Genomic DNA, 6058 nt, shown 5'->3' on the forward strand with positions numbered 1-6058 from the left:
TCTAGGGAGAGGTTTAGTCAACGGATCTGCCACATTCAGTTCCGTATGTATTTTACAAATCTCTATGTCTCCATTTTGAACACTTTCACGAATGGAGTAAACCCAAACGCTTTGATCATCTCATCAAAATGAATGTTCCAACTCCGAGATGCTTGCACCAGCCCATAAATCGAGCGTTGGAGCTTGCACACCTTGTCAGCATCTTTAGGATCGACAAAACCTTCCAGCTGCATCATATACAATTCTTCCTTAAGGAAACCATTAAGGAATGCCGTTTTGACGTCCATTTGCCATATCTCATAATCATAGAATGCGGCAATTGCTAACATGATTCAGACGGACTTCAGCTTCGCTACAGGTGAGAAAGTCTCATCGTAGTCAACCCCTTGAACTTGTCGATAACCCTTAGCGACAAGCCGAGCTTTATAGATGGTCACATTACCATCTGCGTTTGTCTTCTTCTTAAAGATCCATTTATTTTCTATGGCTCGCTGATCATCGGGCAAGTCAGTCAAAGTCCATACTTCATTTTCATACATGGATCCTATCTCGGATTTCATGGCTTCCAGCCATTTGTCAGAATCCGGGCCCGCCATCGCTTCTTCATAGTTCGAAGGTTCACCATTGTCTAACAACATGATTTCCAAGACAGGGTTGCCGTACCACTCTGGTGCGGAAGTGTCCTTGTGGACCTACGAAGTTCAGTAGTAACTTGATCTAAAGTTTCATGATCATCATCATTAACTACCTCTCTAGTCGGTGTAGGCACCTCAGGAACATTTTCTTGAGCTGCGCCACTTACCGGTTCAAGAGGTAATATTTCATCAAGTTCTACTTTCCTCCCACTTATTTCTTTCGAGAGAAACTCTTTCTCTAGAAAGGACCCATTCCTGGCAACAAAGATCTTGCCTTCGGATCTGAGGTAGAACGTATACCCAACAGTTTCTTTAGGGTATCCTATGAAGACGCATTTTTCCGACTTGGGTTCGAGCTTTTCAGGTTGAAGTTTCTTGACATAAGCATCGCATCCCCAAACTTTTAGAAACGACAGCTTAGGTTTCTTCCCAAACCATAACTCATACGGTGTCATCTCAACGGATTTCGACGGAGGCCTATTTAAAGTGAATGCAGCAGTCTCTAAAGCATAGCCCCAAAATGATAGCGGTAAATCGGTAAGAGACATCATAGATCGCACCATATCTAATAGAGTGCGATTATGACGTTCGGACACACCATTACGCTGAGGTGTTCCAGGCGGCGTTAGTTGTAAAAGTATTCCACATTTTCTTAAGTGTGTACCAAATTCGTGACTCAAGTATTCTCTCCCACGATTTGATCGCAAGAACTTGATTTTCCTGTCACGTTGATTCTCAACCTCACTCTGAAATTCCTTGAACTTTTCGAAGGTCTCAGACTTGTGTTTCATTAAGTAGACATACCCATATCTACTCAAGTCATCAGTGAGGGTGAGAACATAACGATAGCCACTGCGAGCCTCAACGCTCATTGGACCGCACACATCAGTATGTATGGTTTCCAATAAGTTGGTTGCTCGCTCCATTGTTCCTGAGAACGGAGTCTTGGTCATTTTACCCATGAGGCATGGTTCGAAACGTGTCAAATGATTCGTAATCAAGAGACTCTAAAAGTCCATCTTCATGGAGCTTCTTCATGCGTTTGACACCTATGTGACCAAGGCGGTAGTGCCACAAGTATGTGGGACTATCATTATCAACCTTACATCTTTTGGTATTCACACTATGAACATGTGTAGCATTAGCTCGAGATTCATTAAGAATAAACCATTCACCATCGGAGCATGACCATAAAACATATCTCATATAAATAGAACAACCATTATTCTCGGATTTAAATGAGTAGCCATCTCGTATTAAACGAGATCCTGATACAATGTTCATGCTCAAAGCTGGCACTAAATAACAATTATTGAGGTTTAAAACTAATCCCGTAGGTAAATGTAGAGGTAGCGTGCCGACGGCGATCACATCGACCTTGGAACCATTCCCGACGCGCATCGTCACCTCGTCCTTCGCCAGTCTCCTCTTATTCCGCAGCTCCTGCTTTGAGTTACAAATGTGAGCAACCGCACCGGTATCAAATACCCAGGAGCTACTACGAGTACTGGTAAGGTACACATCAATTACATGTATATCACATATACCTTTAGTGTTGCCGGCCTTCTTATCCGCTAAGTATTTGGGGCAGTTCCGCTTCCAGTGACCACTTCCCTTGCAATAAAAACACTCAGTCTCAGGCTTGGGTCTATTCTTTGGCTTCTTCCCGGCAGCTTGCTTACCAGGCGCGGCAACTCCCTTGCCGTCCTTCTTGAAGTTCTTCTTACCCTTGCCTTTCTTGAACTTAGTGGTTTTATTCACCATCAACACTTGATGTTCCTTTTTGACTTCTACCTCTGCTGATTTCAGCATTGCAAATACTTCAGGAATGGTCTTTTCCATCCCCTACATATTGAATTTCATCACAAAGCTCTTGTAGCTCGGTGGAAGCTACTGAAGGATTCTGTCAATGACCGCGTCATCCGGGAGATTAACTCCCAGCTGAGTCAAGCGATTATGCAACCTAGACATTTTGAGTATGTGCTCACTGACTGAACTATTTTCCTCCATCTTACACCTGAAGAGCTTGTCGGAGACTTCATATCTCTCGACCCGGGCATGAGCTTGAAAAACCATTTTCAGCTCTTCGAACATCTCATATGCTCTGTGTCTCTCAAAACGCTTTTGGAGCCCCGGTTCTAAGCTGTAAAGCATGCCGCACTGAACGAGGGAGTAATCATCAGCACGTGTCTGCCAAGCGTTCATAATGTCTTGGTTCTGTGGGACGGGTGTGTCTCCTAGCGGTGCTTCTAGGACATAATCTTTCTTGGCAGCTATGAGGATGATCCTCAGGTTCCGGACCCAGTCCGTATAGTTGCTGCCATCGTCTTTCAGCTTGGTTTTCCCTAGGAACGCGTTGAAGTTGAGGACAACGTTGGCCATTTGATCTACAAGACATATTGTAAAGATTTTAGACTAAGTTCATGATAATTAAGTTCATCTAATCAAATTATTCAATGAACTCCCACTTAGATAGACATCCCTCCAGTCATCTAAGTATAACATGATCCGAGTTAACTAGGCCATGTCCAATCATCACGTGAGACGGACTAGTCAACATCGGTGAACATCTTCATGTTGATCGTATCTTCTATACGACTCATGCTCGACCTTTTGGTCTTCTGTGTTCTGAGGCCATGTCTATACATGCTAGGCTCGTCAAGTCAACCTAAGTGTATTGCGTGTGTAAATCTGTCTTACACCCATTGTATTCGAACGTTAGAATCTATCACACTCGATCATCACGTGGTGCTTGGAAACAACGAACCTTCGCAACGGTGCATAGGTAGGGGGAACACTTCTTTGAAATTTTACGAGGGATCATCTTATTTAAGCTACCGTCGTTCTAAGCAAATAAGATGTAAAACATGATATACATCACATGCAATCAAATAGTGACATGATATGGCCAATATCATTTGCTCCTTTGATCTCTATCTTCGGGGCTCCATGATCATCGTTGTCACCGGCATGACACCATGATCTCCATCATCGTGTCTTCTTGAAGTTGTCACGTCAACTATTACTTCTACTACTATGGCTAACACTTTAGCAATAAAGTAAAGTAATTACATGACGTTTATGTTGACACGCAGGTCATAAATAAATAAAGACAACTCCTATGGCTCCTGCCAGTTGTCATACTCATCGACATGCAAGTCGTGATTCCTATTACAAGAACATGATCATCTCATACATCACATATATCATTCATCACATCCTTTGGCTATATCACATCACAAAACACTTGCTGCAAAAACAAGTTAGACGTCCTCTAATTGTAGTTGCAAGTTTTACGTGGCTGCTATAGGTTTCTAGCAAGAACGTTTCTTACCTACGCCAAAACCACAACGTGAATTGCCAATTTCTATTTACCCTTCGTAAGGACCCTGTTCATCGAATATGATCCGACTAAAGTGGGAGAGACAGACACCCGCCAGCCACCTTATGCAACTAGTGCATGTCAGTCGGTGGAAGCGGCCTCACGTAAGCGTACGTGTAAGGTTGGTCCGGGCCTCTTCATCCCATGATGCCGCCGAATCAAGATAATACTAGTAACGGCAAGATAATTGACAATATCGATGCCCACAACTACTTTGTGTTCTACTCGTGCATAGTAACTACACATAAACCTGGCTTGATACCACTATTGGAGAACGTAGTAGAATTTTAAAATTTTCTACGCATCACCAAGATCAATCTATGAAGTCATCTATCAACGAGGAAGAGAGGAGTGCATCTACATACCCTTGTAGATCACGAGCGGAAGCGTTCAAGAGAACAGGGTTGATGGAGTCGTACTCGACGTGATTCAAATCACCGATGACCTAGTGCCGAACGGACGGCACCTCCGCGTTCAACACACGTACGGTTGGGAGACGTCTCCTCCTTCTTGATCCAGCAAGGGGGAAGGAGAGGTTGATGAAGATCCAGCAGCACGACGGCATGGTGGTGGAAGCAACAATGATCTCGGCAGGGCTTCGCCAAGCGCTGGGAGACGGAGGAGTGTTACGGGAGGGAGAGGGAGAGGGAGAAGCTAGGGGCTTAGGTGCGCAGCCCTCCCTTCCCCCACTATATATAGGGTGCCTAGGGGGGGAGCCGGCCCTAGGAGATCCAATCTCCTAGGGGGGGGCAGCGGCCAAGGGGTGCCTTGCCCCCCAAGGCAAGGGTGGCGCCCCCACCCCTAGGGTTTCCAACCCTAGGCGCAGGGGGAGGCCCAAGGGGGGAGCACCAGCCCACTAGGGGCTGGTTCCCCTCCCAATTCAGCCCATGGGGCCCTCCGGGATAGGTGGCCCCACCCGATGGACCCCCGGGACCCTTCCGGTGGTCCCGGTACAATACCGGTGACCCCCAAAACCTTCCCGATGGCCGAAACTGGACTTCCTATATATGAATCTTTACCTCCGGACCATTCCGGAACTCCTCGTGATGTCCGGGATCTCATTCGGGACTCCGAAAAACTTTCGGGTTACCGTGTGGTAATATCTCTACAACCCTAACGTCACCGAACCTTAAGTGTGTAGACCCTACAGGTTCGGGAGACATGCAGACATGACCGAGAAGCCTCTCCGGTCAATAACCAACAGCGGGATCTGGATACCCATGTTGGCTCCCACATGCTCCATGATGATCTCATCGGATGAACCATGATGTCGAGGATTAAATCAATCCGTATACAATTTCCTTTGTCAATCGGTACGTTACTTGCCCGAGACTCGATCGTCGGTATCCCAATACCTTGTTCAGTCTCGTTACCGGCAAGTCACTTTACTCCTACCGTAATGCATGATCCCATGATCAACCACTTGATCACATTGAGCTCATTATGATGATGCATTACCGAGTGGGCCCAGAGATACCTCTCCGTCATACGGAGTGACAAATCGCAGTCTCGATTCGTGCCAACCCAACAGACACTTTCGGAGATACCTGTAATGTACCTTTATAGCCACCCAGTTACGTTGTGACGTTTGGCACACCCAAGGCATTCCTACGGTATCCGGGAGTTGCACAATCTCATGGTCTAAGGAAATGAAACTTGACATTCAGAAAAACTACAGCAAACGAACTACACGATCTTTGAGCTAAGCTTAGGATTGGGTCTTGTCCATCACATCATTCTCCTAATGATGTGATCCCGTTATCAATGACATCCAATGTCCATAGTCAGGAAACCATGACTATCTTTTGGTCAACAAGCTAGTCAACTAGAGGCTCACTAGGGACGTGTTGTGGTCTATGTATTCACACATGTATTACGATTTCCAGATAACACAAGTATAGCATGAACAATACAAAATTATCATGACCAAAGAAATATAATAATAACCATTTTATTATTGCCTCTAGGGCATATTTCCAACATCATGGAGTTCACCGCCGCGGATATCTTTCAGCACTCACCCTTCGGCGACATTCTGAAT

The sequence above is a fragment of the Triticum urartu genome, chromosome 6, assembly GCF_003073215.2.
Source record: "Triticum urartu cultivar G1812 chromosome 6, Tu2.1, whole genome shotgun sequence".
Lineage (NCBI taxonomy): Eukaryota > Viridiplantae > Streptophyta > Magnoliopsida > Poales > Poaceae > Triticum > Triticum urartu.